Raw genomic sequence first — 15,546 nt, 5'->3', positions numbered from 1 at the left:
ATAGATAAACCTCGACATTATATGCTTGTACTAACTACTCATTAAATCATGCACAACGATACGTTTTATAACACCAAGTTAGTGATGCATTTTCGTATCATCAATGCACAACCAGCTCATAGTCAACAACTCATATATCTTGGTTTGAATAGTATATGATATTATCGTCTCACAATCACTCGTGATTAATTCCATGAAGTGATTCAGGTGAGTGTGGGTTTAATCTAATGCTCAAATCTTATTTCAGGAGCACTCGTGAATGGTATAGCAAACTTTTGCTATGTCTAACGCCTTAGACAATCTACAAGCCAACTCATGATAGTCTATCCTCATAACCCACTACCAAAATATGATCGACTGTGGATATTTTGAATAATCTTATTATTCTAGAATTCAAAACATGCAAAGATGAAACGATAGTAAATAATTGACACAAGACAGTAACTTTACTTATAAATAAAACTCATTTATTTAATCATCGAATGTCAATTATATTTTAGCTATTACAAGTTTCAAACATTTATTTAATCACTAAAACTAATATCGTCCATTAGCCCAATGCCCCTTGCATGCTACAAGTGCCTAACCCTACTCAGTCCATTCGTGAGGGGATCTACTGGGTTGTCCTCTGACGATATCCTCTTCACAACGAGGTGTCCTTCTTCTACTTGATGTCTTATGCAGTGGTACTTTCTGTCGATATGTCTGGATCTACCATGATCTCTTGGTTCCATGGCTAAGGCAACCACCCCTTCATTATCGCAGAAAATCTCCACAGGCTCCTTTATGGCTGCCACAACTCCAAGGTCTCCGATGTAGTTCTTCAACCATATCGCCTCTTTCGATGCTTCGCTCGCTTCAATGTACTCTAATTCACACGTTGAATCAGCTATAGTCACTTGCTTGAAAGTTTTCCATGTTACTGCTCCTCCATTTAGGGTAAACACTCAGCCCGACTGAGAGCACAAATTATCTCTGTCGGTCTAAAAATTGGTGTCACAATTCCCTATCACTCTTAAGTCATCACTCCCACCGAGGGTAAGAACCCATTCCTTAGTCCTCCGCATGTATTTAAGAATGTTCTTAACTGCAGTCTAGTGAGATCTACCAGGTTTCCCTTGATATCTATTGACCATGCTCAAATCAAAGGCCACATTAGGGCGAGTACAAATCATAACATACATGATCGAGCCAACTGTGAAAGCATATGGTACTCGACTCATCTCTGCTAACTCATCCTTTTTACTCGGACTTTGAGTCTTACTCAGTTTGGTATTGCTTTGGATAGGTAACTCACCTATCTTGGAGTTCTCCATGCTGAAACATTTCAACACCTTGTCCAAGTAGGTACTTTGACTAAGTCCTATTAGTCTTTTACTCCTGTTTCTTAATATCCTTATCCCTAGAATATAGGCAGCTTCTCCGAGGTCCTTCCTAGCGAAACACTTCCCAAGCCAGGACTTAATTTCCTGCAAGGCTGGAATGTTGTTTCCTATGAGAATTATGTCATCCACATACAACACAAGAAAGCTAACTATACTCCCACTGGCTTTGACATATACGCAGGACTCATCCTCGCTTCTCGAAATCCAAACTCTTTGACTTTCTCATCGAAACAAAGATTCCATCCGTGAGATGCTTGTTTCAATGCATAAATAGATTTCTCAAGCTTACACACTCTATTAGGGTACTTTGCATTGAAAAAACCTTCTGGATGACTCATGTAAACATCTTCAGCCAACTTTCCATTAAGGAAAGCGGTTTTGACATCCATTTAATCTTTGCTACTGGTGAGAAGGTCTCATCACAGTCAACTCTCTGAGTTTCAGTAAAGCCCTTTCCAACCATTTGCGCCTTATATGTGTGTACTTTCCCATCCATGTCGCTCTTCTTCTTGAAGATCCATTTGCACCCGACTGTCTTACGACTCGGTACATTGTCAACCAAGTTCTAAACTTGATTGTCATACATAGACTGAATCTTGCAGTCTGTTGCCTCTTTCCATTTAACAGACTCGGGGCCTGCCATGGCTTCCTTGTAGTTTTTAGGTTCATCCAGATTTATTGATGTGCTATCACTGATAAATATATCACCCTCAGTTGTTATATGAAAACCATATAACACATGTGGAACACTAACTCCACTGGAACGTCTCATAGGTACGGACTGGTCAATCGGTTCAACAGGAGTTTCCTCTGCGGGTTGAGCGCCAGTGTTTGAGGTTCCTTCATCACTTAACTCTTGAAGCTCTTCAAGGTCAATTTGCATCCCATTGTCCTCCTGGCATATGATTTCTCTCTCTTGAAAGACTCCTCTCCTCACAACGAAGACAACATTGTCACTCGATCTATAGAATAGATATCCAAAGGATTTCTATGGGTAGCTGATGAAAATACATAGCTCACTACGTGGTTTGAGCTTGTCGTGATTTTATTTTCTCACAAAAGCTTCGCAACCCCAAACTTTGATGTGATCCAACGAGGGAACCTTCCCTGTCCACATCTCGTGAGGTGTTTTGGCAACCTTCTTAGTAGGGACTAGATTAAGGATATGGTCAACAGTCTCTAAGGCATACCCCCAGAATAAGATAGGTAATGAAGCTCGACTCATCATGGAACAACCCATGTCCAACAAGGTTCTATTTCACCTCTCACCCACGCCATTCAACTGCGGTGTCCTAGGTGGCGTCAACTATGAACCAATTCCACATTCCTTCAGCTAGTCTAGGAACTCGATACTAAGATACTCTCCTCCTCGATCGGATTGCAACATCTTTATCTTCCTGCCTAATTGAGTATCCACATCTTGCTTAAACTCTATGAATTTTTCAAAGGTTTCAGACTTATGCTTGATTAAGTAGATATAGCCATATCTGGTGTAATCATCAGTAAAAGTCATATAGAAGCGATTAGCATCCCTTGTGGCGGTTCTGAAGGGTCTACACACATCAATGTGTATGAGATCCAACAAACCTTCACCCCTTTCATAGGTACTAGTGAAGGGTGACTTGGTCGTCTTTCCAAGCAAACAAGATTCGCAACTATCATCCGACTTTAAGTCGAATGACTCCAAGACTCCAGCGTTTTGGAGTTGGCCTATGCGCTTCTTGTTGACATGTCCAAGACGACAATGCCACAAGCATGCTTTGTCCAAAACATTGGACAAATCAATATTCAACACATTATTTCCTAGGTTTCATATATACCATTACAAGGTAATGCTTCAACATAAAATGTACCATTATAATAAGCATTAATACTCTTCATTATTAAATGAAAAGGTAAAACCTTGTTTATACAAACTGTGAAAGGAAATAATATTTCTCACCATTTCTAACGAGTAACAACAATTATTCAATTCTAATTCTTACCCACTACTAAGAAATAAAGAATAAACTCCAATCTTGGTGACAGGAGACATTTTCCTATTTCCCATGATTAAGTTTATTTTCCCGTGCTCCACATTCCTACTTCCTTTTAGTCCCTACACATCAGAACAAATGTGAAATCCACAACCTATATCAAGGACCCAAGAATTAGCATGTGATGAGTTATTAGAAAGAATAGTGTAAATACCTGTGAACGTGGGCTTTATCTTCCCATCCTTAATATCCTACAAGTATTTGGGGAAGCTTCGTTTCCAGTGCCCTTTTCATGACAATGGAAGCACTCTACATCCTTTGGATTAGTAGAGGGATTAGCAAAACCAACTTTGGTCCCACTGGAAGAGGATCCATCAAGAGACTTTCCCTTGCGGCTCTTAGAAGAAGCCTTCCTCTTCTTCCCTTTCCCATGTCCAATTGCCAGAACAGGCCCAGCAACAGTAGGAGTAGGAGTAGGTACAACCGACTTGCCTTTCAAGTTACTTTCTGCAGTTCTTAGAAGGCCTTGAAGCTTGCTAAGAGTGACCTCCTCCTTGTTCATATGATAGGTCATTCTGAACTGATCATAATAAGAAGGCAACGAGTGTAGGATGATATCAATGGCTAATTCTTCATCGAAGTTCACATTCAACTTCAGCAAGCGGTCCACATATCTCTGCATCTTTTGCAAGTGGGTCGTGACGGACTCTCCATCCTTCATCTTGGTTGTGATCATGGAGGCAATGATCTCATACCTCTCTTGCCAAGCACTTTGATGGTACCTTTCCATCAAATCTTGGTGCATTTCAAAGGGTCAGAAGTCTTCATAGGACTTTTGAAGCTCAACAGTCATGGTAGCAATCATAATACACGACACCTTTGCCACGTCCCTCTCATGAACCCTATATTCCTCGATTTGCTCCAACTCTTTATCTAGGACATATTCTTTGTCCTCATAGCGAAGGGCCATATGAATGTTTCTTTTCCAATCATTAAAGTTTGGCCCATCGAAGATAGTTCTCCCAACCAAATTCATGAGGGAGAATGAGCTAGAAGGGTTTGAAACTGAAGCATTGTTTGGGATAGACATCTGAAAAAGAAAAACAACAAAGTTAAGATTAGATGAGAATCCTTAATATAACACACAAATGAAATATTAAGGCTAGGACCCAACACAATATTTTACAATTCGGAAGAGGGATGCCGTAATCCAATTGCAAAATATTTGAAGGTATGTAAATGACGATTTATCAATTTCCACCATGAAAAACGAAATTGATTATTAAGTTTTAATTGGACTGAAATTCCTAGATCCTTTGAGATTCATTGAACTTTTCAATGGCATGTTTAAATCTCGATTGTGCCCTTCAAGTTTGTGACTGGGATGCCAAGGATCAACAACAAGGTGTGAATAACCATGCAAATGTGCTTGGTACTGTTAATGTTATAGATCACCTAATCAATGTGTCGGTTAACCACACACGATCCATTGATCTATAAGTAACGTCAAGCTACCTTTGCCACTCTTACCAGTCCCAGATTAGTGTGTCGGTTAACCACACACGCTCCACTAATGACTTAGCAAGGTGCAAAGTGCAATTTCATGAAATAGCACCAATTTCACATTTTTTCTAAAGTAACTAAGATTGGGAATTTAATAAAAGTTTAGTTATTTTATAATTATCATTATAATTTTAACGAGAACTAACGTCCTATCCTACCCATTCGGCTAACGGTCCTCCACCCGTCAAGGAAGCGGTGGGTGAGAGTGGACACCCATTAAACCACCATTTTATAGGCAGTAACCTTATACCCCCCCCCCCATATAGACCGGCTTTGTGAATGAGGCCTACTAACGGTAAGACTGATTTGTCTTTTATATATATATATATATATATATATATATATATATATATATATATATATATATATATATATATATAACTTTTAAAATTATAATAGTATAAGGGTTGAATTTTAAGCTTTTAAAATTCTAAGGTTTGGAATTAAATGTTTCATTAGTGAGACTTTACAGATTCCAAAACTTGAGGGCAAGTTTTGTAACTTTCAAAACTTTTGGTTTCCATAACTTAGAAAACTTATGAGTTTTAATGTTCATGAATGAGACTCTTCACATAAATTGGGACAAGTTACAAAAATTCATTTCAAGAACAACTTTAGATCAATTTTAACTAAGAACATTATCATATAATTTCACTATTGATCAAATCTAAATCATAGCACGACAATTCATATCAAATAATACAAATAATATCTTTATTATCTTAAAATTTGATAATTGTCCTTTAATTGGATGAGTATCATCATTAACAAATTAGAAAATACATTTTTTATGATTACAAAATCAGTTTGTGGTAATGATCTTAAACCAATTCTGGGCAAAAACTCGAAATTCTGCAACTAGAGCCATCTACTGGACGAGTACATAATCATGACTCGTCGAGTTGCCCTTTTACTGAGTGGACTCGGAGAGTTCATCAGTCAGAGGCCAGAAAATCAATTTTATCAACTTTGAAAAGTAGCAAGCATCAAATATAACAGAAAACAATCATAGGCTCTGATACCACTATTGGGTTTTAAGCACTATAACATTCCTATGGTGCACATGCAACCCTATAAGCTTTGGATCTATGTTTTCTCTAATTATACATGCATTTTAAATATTCCAAAGCATACATCCTAACTAGCATACAGTGGAGGATATACAATACAAAACTCATAGTTAGATGAATACCTCATGATGTAGTTGTAGTTCTTGGCATTTGAAAGCTTTAACACCTCAAGTGTGATACCTCTAATGTGTCACAAACACCAAATGCAAGAGGAGACTTAAGAGAATAAGCTAGTTAGCACGAAATCAATATTAAACTCTTAGAATGATGTGTGCTACCGATTTTGGCTCTAGGGGATTCCTTTTATAGTGTAACTAATTCTAGGGTTACATCCATGCAAACCCTAATGCACCATGACCTTTGATATTAATTAGGCTCCATGGGTTAAACCTCCATGGACTATCCATGTTGGTTTAGCTCATCCTAATTAACCATGGATCATTGGCCCACACTATAAGAATCATTGATTTACTTAATCAGTCCCCGTATATTTAATTAGTCTCTTTTGATCACTAAATTAATTCCAAATTAATGCTTGATCAATACTAATTAAATAATATGATTTCTCAATTAATATATTATACTTATAATATATTAATAAATCACAAATAACCTTATTCTCAAAAGTACATCCTATCAAATTGCACTGGTGAAGGCAACCCAAAAGGACCATGCTACAATCGGGTCAAGTACATCCCAGTTATAGTTATGGGATTAGACACCAAATCCAATAATAATGAACATGGCGAGTCCTAAAAGCTATCTTATACACATCCTCGTCCCTAACTCGCATCTTGTGATAAGCCGATCGCAGATCAATCTTGGAGAACCAAGATGCACCCAGTAGCTGATCAAACAAATCGTCAATCCTTGGGAGGGGATAACGGTTCTTCACCGTTACCTTATTCAACTCCCGGTAGTCTATACACATGTGATGTGACCCATCCTTCTTCTTCACAAACAGGATCGGGGCTCCCCATGGTGAACTACTCGCCCTGATAAATCCCTTGTCTAGTAGCTCTTGCAGCTGTGTAGACAACTCCTACATCTCGGGAGGAGACAACCGATATGGTGCCTTGGCTATCGAAGCCGCACCAGGGACTAGGTCAATCCTGAACTCAACCTGTCTCTTCTGAGGTACCCCACGTAAATCCTCTGGGAATATATCCGTGTACTCTCACATGATCGGTACATCACCCATTATCATCTTACCCTTATCTCGGGTATCCATAACATACGTGACATAACCCGTGCAACCCTGCTAAACGTAGCGCCTCGCTCTCGCTACTAAAAATAGAGTCGGTCCACCTTGTGACCTCTCTCCCTGAATCACTAACCCTCCCCCACTAGGAGTCAAAACCCTCACTAGCTGCTGCTCGCAGTCGATCATTACCCCATTAGGGCTCAACCAGTCCATATCAACTATAACCTTATACCCTCGCAAGGGAATAGGGAATAGATCCACAGAAAATAGCTCATCGAACAACAGCAGTGTACATCCCCGATGAACCTTCGCAAACCTGACGGTCCTATCATCTGCTATCTCTACATCAAGTGGGCAATCCAACTCCTCAGGTGCCCCTGTGAATCACTTGCTGAGTGTGAGCGACACAAAAGATCAGGTGGCACCCGAAGCAAACAGTACCAAGGCTGATATACCGTTCACTAAGAACAATCCTATAACAAAACACATAAACATAAGCAATAATCAATATAAATAAAGAGATAAGGAAAAGATACATACCCGTCACCACGTCGAGAGCTGCTCGTGCCTTTTCTGCGGTCAACAAAGAGGCCCTGCTCCTTGCCACAGGCGCCTCTGCCCGGCCATTATGGTCGTCTGTAATCCTCAAAGTAGCAAGAGTGGGTGCTGCCACCTTCCCTGCCGCTGCTAAACTTGGGCACTGGGACCGCTTGTGCCCCCTCTGATTGCACTGCAAGCAAATTAAGTCTGACATTGTCATGGTGGTGGTAGTAGCTGTACAATCTCTGCTCACATGCCCAGTCTGGCTGCACTTAAACCAACCTGAACTCCCTGCCTTGCACGTCCCATCGTGCATCTTGTCGCATTTGTCACAACAGTTGCGGCCCTGCTGGCTCCTAGGTCTGTGATCTAACACCTTGGGCTTCTTACCCGCACTCCCTATCTGAACCCCCTCAAGTTTCCTCTTCCTCTCCATAATTAAATCCAACTCTCTCTCTCTCTCTCTCTCTCTCTCTCTCTCTCTCGCGCGCGCCCTAGCAATCATGTCCTCTAGCGTCTTAAGCTAGACCGGCTCAAAAACTGGCAGATATCACTCCGCAACATCTCATGATATCGGGCCTTTTCATCTCCTCGTCTGCCACATACTGCGGAACGAGAAGGGCCCTCTCCCTGAACATCGCGGTGATCTCAGTCACCATCTCAATTGTCTGCTAGAGATCCTGGAACTCCCTGGCAAGTTGTTGTACCTTAATAAAAGGTGCAAACTCGGCCCTGAACCTGGCCTAAAAGTCACTCCAAGTTATCACATATAGGACTACATCATCTCCAATGGCTCGTCCGACCTCCTCCCACGAATCACATGCCCTGTCCATCAAAAGACAGGACGCAAGTCGAATCTTGTCCCCCTCGGGACATTTGCTAGTGCGAAATGTGTTGGCGACATCCGCCAACCATCTGGTACTCGCAATGGGATCCCGATTCCCATGGTAATCAGGAGCTCCACAAGCTCTGAACTCTCTGAATGTCAGTGTGCACCGCTACATCATGGCCGCCACCTCGGTGTGGAAGGCACTCAATCTCTCATCCAAAAGATCTAAAATACCTTCCTTGATCGTGTCAAAGATCACAGGAGTCTGATCCAGGATATTATGCGTGATCTCAGAGAAGATGAACTCCCTAGTCAGGTCGTCTAGCTACTCGGCTTTAGAGCCCGAGCATGATCCCTCACTGGCACCTGAACTGCTGACTGTTCTAGTACGTAATACCACCATTCTGAAAAAACATCATAAAAACATCATAATACTAATCATATCTCGAGGGATCACTTATACTACAAGTTCGTTGGATTCATCTCAACCTTCCTTGATTCGAGTACGGATCCTCTACTTTTAGTAGTACGAGCTCATACTACCTTCCACATCTATCCATACTTTACTTAAGAATTGCCTTGACTCCACCAATTCCCTTCTACTACTACTGCTTCACATGCTAATCTCATCCTAGGCTTGCCCTAGGGTAGTCACCGACCCACTATCCGCCATCAGCTGCATAAGAAGTCCCTGTTATCTCCCCTAACTAGCTCGCGAATACTATTACATATTACTAAGACTAGATAATTCTTCGAATGAGAGGTCCTACCCTACAACGGTTGGAATCAAACAAGAGCTACGGAATAGAGCTAGACCTAACCTTCTGAAACTATTTAGTCCTCGCAATATGTAACTTAACATATTCGTTTACTAGTTAGTAAAAGATAACTAAGGCTCCTAAAAGCACAAAGAAATATGTATTAGCATGCAGTTCATAAAGCTGAGATACATATAACAGGAATATAAGGCATCCTTCTTAGATCCTTAGCCCTAATCTAGCATGCAGTTCTCATAAACCTGATACACATATAACAAACACAAACACATGCAAGAATCACGAAGACATCAAGCATACAAACATTCCTCGGGTTTACCCCGGAATCGGATCGAAGTCCGGAAACATATAATCTACATCGGGCTAGCCCTGACATCAAACCCAAGTCCAGTTTAATCTAACATACATAAATGGGTCGGCATTGGTGCCTTAGACCCATTCTTACTAGAGGAAAACTCACCTCTCAAGTTGGCTGCTGAAAACTCGTGTGAGGGAATCTCTGATGGCTGCTCGAACGACTCCCCAGCTATTATTACAAGAAACACTTAGTGAAAAATTGAGAATCCTTCTAAGGTTAAAATGACCATTTTACCCCTTGATATAATTTGGACCATAACCTAGGCCCAATTCCTTCTAATCTTTCCAAACTCACTAAAGGCCCACTAATGGCCCAATTTTCTAAATTAGGCACAACTCCTCAAATGGGCCATCGCTTAATCCCAAACATGTCCGTGGTCCATTATCTGACTTTTGATGGCCCATTTCGGCCTAACATCTGCTAAGCCCAAAGATTGGTCCAAACCGAGGCCCAAATGTCGCAAAGCCCAAAATATGAGATTACATTGAGCGTACTCCTCTGTACGCTACACGTACAGCTTCCATGGCTTGTACGTTGCGCGTACTAGCGTGTACGCCCAGTGTACTACTATATTAATCCATTTACTTCAAAACTGCTTAATCCCTTAAGACACTAAGTCCAAATTACATATATAAATCCAATAACCCGTCTTAACACATAAAGCCGATTACTTGGTGGCTTGTAACCCACCAAGTGAGACCAAACTTGGAATATAGAAACTAATGTTCATGGAAATGACTCCAAACTCATGCATGGTCATAAAAGGACCTTAAAGGTTGAGACTTTACTGCTTATGGGACATGAATATCACTGAGAGTGGCACCTGTTGTCCTAGAAACGAACTTGAGTCATAAAGGTCCATTCTTGGAACTAAAAAGTCCCCAAAACAACACTACACTAGATCTAAGTATTCAAAAAGAAAGTTGAAAGCTTTATACCTCCAATGAGTCCCAAAATCTGATGTTATCCTGGATCTATGAGCTCAAGATACTCAAGTTCCTCTTCACTATCGTCTCCTTCCTTCTTTTAAGCTTCTAAGCTCCAAACAAGCTTCACAAGGCCAAAACACACACAAGAATGAGAAAGGGAGGCTATCTAGGGTTTCTGAGGATGAGGGGTTGGTAAGGAGGCTAGGGTTTGAGTCATAATGTGGTATTTATATGGCTTAAACCCTAAAAATTAGGGTTTCGAATCTGCTCACGTATGTTGTGTGTACTCCTTGGTACGTTGTGCGTACGTGCATACGTCCCCCGCATCCAATGATTCTCTACGTGTCGTGTACCCCAAGGCTACACCCAACAAACGTCTTATAGGCAAGTCTTTGGCCCACTCACTAAAGGTCCACTCAGTTAGTTCTTCTATTAACACTTAGCCCGACAATTAATTAAGAAATATTTATTAATTATTACCTCAAGTGACGGTTGTTAAACATCCTTAACCATGCCATGTGTGAGTCCCTAATTTGCCTGTGTATCAATCAGATCCGTTTGGTGGTGCGGAATCCCAATCAAACGGATGATGTCAGATCAAGTAGAAGAGAAGGAGAAGAAGAATAATATGAATCTCTGTATGAATTAATTAGAATTAAAGTTCCAGATACAAAAGATTCACACACAAAATGCTCTCTAGTTTCTCTCTTCTCTCTGGCCGTAAACTCTCTTCGTGTTCATCAATCTCTACTCCTCACCCTAACACCTATATTTATACTTGGGAGTATCGGCTAACTGAACTTGGTCCATAAATGGGTTTACGGTCGTAAGGTGTTTACGGCCGTAAACTCAACCGTAAACATGACCGTAAACTCCAAAAATATTACAGAAAAATATAATTGCCGAGAAAAGCAAAGTATAAACCATAATTTTACCCAACAATCCTCCCCTTGGTTTATAGCTTTCTTTTCTTAATTGACCCAACAAGCTCCCCCTAAAAAGTAGATGGCTCTTCTTGTTGATCTTCATTGGGAGATTTGCTTCAGCATTTATCTTCAAATTCTTCACAACTTCAAGATGAACTTGATGAATCTTCAATGAATGACTTCATCATGAGCACTTGAACTTTTCTTCAAGATTTGACGCACATTGGGTGAGGAGGCTTCTTGTACTGATTTTTGAAAGATGGCGCTTTCTTTGACAACCCGGAATTTTCTTTCGGTCAAACCCTAGAAGTAAATCACTTCTTATTATAAGTTAATGTCATCATTTCTTATTTTAACAAATTTAGAGTTCGTTTGATTATTTTAATATTATTCTTTAAACGAACGGGTGTGAGAAAGTGTCGTCTCGGGTTTTGATTTTTAAAAACCGCAAACACCTCGCGTCTTAGAAGTTCCCAGCCAAACTATTTTGTTTGGGTCGAAAAATCATACCAAAATCCGAAAACTCATGCTTATCCATGAGTTTATTCCCTAAGTCTAGTCAATATGATTTTACTTCCCATTTATCCAAAAGAGTAAACTCAAGAAACACTCTCAAGTAGCAAACTAGAAACAATTCAAGATCTCCTAAGTTGTAAGTGTTCTATCCATTTCAAGTTGATTAAACACTTAATCTAGTGTTTGTACATCTATTCATCCATTCACTTTTGCGTTTTTTATTAGATTTCCAAAAACACCAAGAACACCAAGAACACACACTAAGTGTTCTTGGACTTTTAGCATACTTCAAGCTTCCTTATAGTAAGTACTTCACTCCTTGAGTCTTATTGAGTTAGTATTACAAGTTAGCATCAAGAAAATATGCCAAGAACACATGGAACAAGGTGTTCATGGTCCAAGAAGGTTCTTGGGCCGTAAACACCATATAAGGCACCAAAGTGTGCCTAAGTCACAAATCTAAGCCCTAGTTGGATGTTTAAACCATCCTTGACATGTTTAAACCTTTCCTTATTGTGTTGAAGACTTGAAAAACATCATAAGCCAACATTTATAGGTGTTTACGGTTTGGGGATTTCCCAAAACCGTAAACACCCTAAAGTGTGTTTAAGTTGGTCATTTTCCTTCCTTAGGCTTAGAAACTAGTTTATACACTTACCTAATTGTGTCAAGGACTTGAAAACATGGCAATACCCTTCTCCATGAGGGTTTACGGTAGTAAAACCAAAGGGAAAAGTCCATGAGGCCGTAAACTCCTCCAAGGAGTGTTTTTGATGCCCTAGTCCTTTCCAAAGGCCAAATCACTTAGTAGAAATGCTTCAATAGGCTTGTTAAACCACAAAACAACACATGGCCAATAGGAGTAGAGTTTACGACCGTAAACTCTAGAGTTTACTGCCGTAAACTCCCTAGGTTATGACCATCAAAACCGTAAACTCCAAGGGAGTTTACCCTTGAGCCCCAAACACAATGGCAAGGTCCTTTAGCACTTAGATGCAATCCTTATGGCTTGTAGCACTTATATAAGGTTTTTTACATGCCTTGGGATGTCTTAACTTTGTCAATTAGTGGTTTAAAGTCTAATTGGGTACATATATGTGTGATTATATGTTAACTAGGATCATTGAGTGTGAACAAGTCTTCACTTGTCACCTAGCCATCCTACATCATTCAGTACATCCAAACCACCATCTACAGGTGAGTTCATACCCCTTAATTAATGTTTAAATGATTTTAAATGCTTTAATGGGGGGGATACAAGTAGAAAACAACATGTTATCAAATCTTTCATATGTATTTATAACTATGTTTTCATCCAGCAGATTTCACATACTTCAAAATGTGATGCATGAAATGGTTTTCTATCTTAAAATATTTTGTTATCAAATGTATTACTTATGAAATGTTTATTAAAATGACATCAAGTCATTGTTATTTATTGTCCAAAACTCCTAGATGTTTTACAAAACCATTTTTACCTTCTTGAACAAAACTATACTTATACACTTATGTTCTTATATATGTATTGATATTATAGTTTTCATCATTCATTCAGTTTCCCACACTCTTGTGTAGCAAGGGTGTATAAACTTGTTTAGAAAATCAATTACATTCGAGTTAACTATTATGGGGATAGTTAGGAGATACATAACATTATTCCTATTACAAGGAATTACATCAGAGTCAGTTCATTCATGAGTCTACACTATACATTACATGAGAACCTTACATGAATACATTACATGAGTACCTTACATGAATACATTACATGAGAACCTTACATGAATACATTACATGAGTACCTTACATGAATACATTACATGAGAACCTTACATGAATACATTACATGAGTACCTTACATGAATACATTACATGAGAACCTTTACGTAGATACAAATTCCTGTATACATTTACATGGATACTTGTACTTCGATTCATTAGGATGATTTATTAGTACCTTCTGTGTAAATTGTCCTGCCTATCTTAGTTCAACGGGATATCTAGACGGGACTAACCATTTCGAAGCCCAGCTGATTAGCACCAGTGGTTGATGAACATCTACGGATACCTACGGTTATTACTTATATTAGAATACAGTTACGGGACTAACCATTCCTCGAGCCTACTGTTCGCTACAGAGGTTGATGAACATCTACGGATGCCTACAGTTAATACTTATATTAGGGAATCGATTACGGGACTAACCCTTCATCCCCCCTTCTGTATGCTACAGAGGACAATTGAACAGTCTTTGGATGTTCATTAGGTTATACATTTCGCTTACCGCGATGTCGTGTTAGTCCTAGTACCAAAGGATAACAATTACATTAGTATATTTTCCTATTACTTTATTTTGTGATACATTCACATAAACAAGGAGTTAGACTAAGTACTTTTAGTACTAGTCAATAGAAAGGAAAAACTATCATTTTACTTACAAAACATCCGGGTCTTGGTAGAAGACTACATTTCATACCAGTACGAAATAAGGGATTTTCTAGGTTTTTCATACTTATATCAGTTGTTTCATTTAAAGATTTACAAGGCATTCATAACAGTTTTCCAAAACAAGACAATGACACTTAAATACTTATGAATTCACCAGCTTTACACTGATACTCGCTTTCAAAATAACTTGTATTCTCAGGTCACCAGTAGACAGGTACGATGGCCAGGTTTTGAGAAGACGGAGCACAGAAAAGACTCGTCTTTTATTTTGATTGTATTTTTGGTTTCTTATTACATTGAAAGAACACACATGTATTAAAACTTTACTTTTAATGCAATTGATGATGTTGTTGCTTGTTTACTACATTACATTGTTTGTGATACTGTACATGACGTCCTCCACCCCGGAACGTTTCCGCCGTTCTTGGTTTTGGGGTGTGACACTTTCAGCTTGAGAATCTTCAGAGAGAACTAAACTTCTAGATAACTTTAGCAGGTACAACGATAACAACAAACTGATTAAGGAGGCTTCAATGCAATCTGTCACATAATCTTCAAGTGCAGCTTCACCTTGCTTTTGGGGTTGACAAATTGAATGTTGAACGAATAATCTTCATTTCTTGCTCCTTCGAGTGAGAATTCTTCGATGCTCACGGACGAAGACTTGGCTCAGAAATCTTCGACACAAACTCCATGAGTTTCATCTTCACCTGAGTTCACTTTTCAAGACAAAACAAAACTAAAAGAAAACTTAGCACACAAATTAAAACAAAAACAAAAATATTTTTGGATTTTTGATTTTTCTGAACAAGAAATAAAACTATTTTTGGATTTTTAATTTTTCTGATTTTTCTTTGATTTTTGAATTTTTCTGATTTTTTTTTATTTTCATTATTTTTAATTTTTAATTCTCCCCAAATATTTAAATTAGAAGAAACTATGACAAATTTAACAAAAATAAAAATAATATCTTAATTTAAGAGTGATTTGGGATTAAAGTTGTTAGACAACCTTAATCCACTTGTC

This window comes from Lactuca sativa, chromosome 6, assembly GCF_002870075.4.
Source record: "Lactuca sativa cultivar Salinas chromosome 6, Lsat_Salinas_v11, whole genome shotgun sequence".
NCBI classification, from domain to species: domain Eukaryota; kingdom Viridiplantae; phylum Streptophyta; class Magnoliopsida; order Asterales; family Asteraceae; genus Lactuca; species Lactuca sativa.
Note: the sequence above shows the minus strand (reverse complement) of the source record.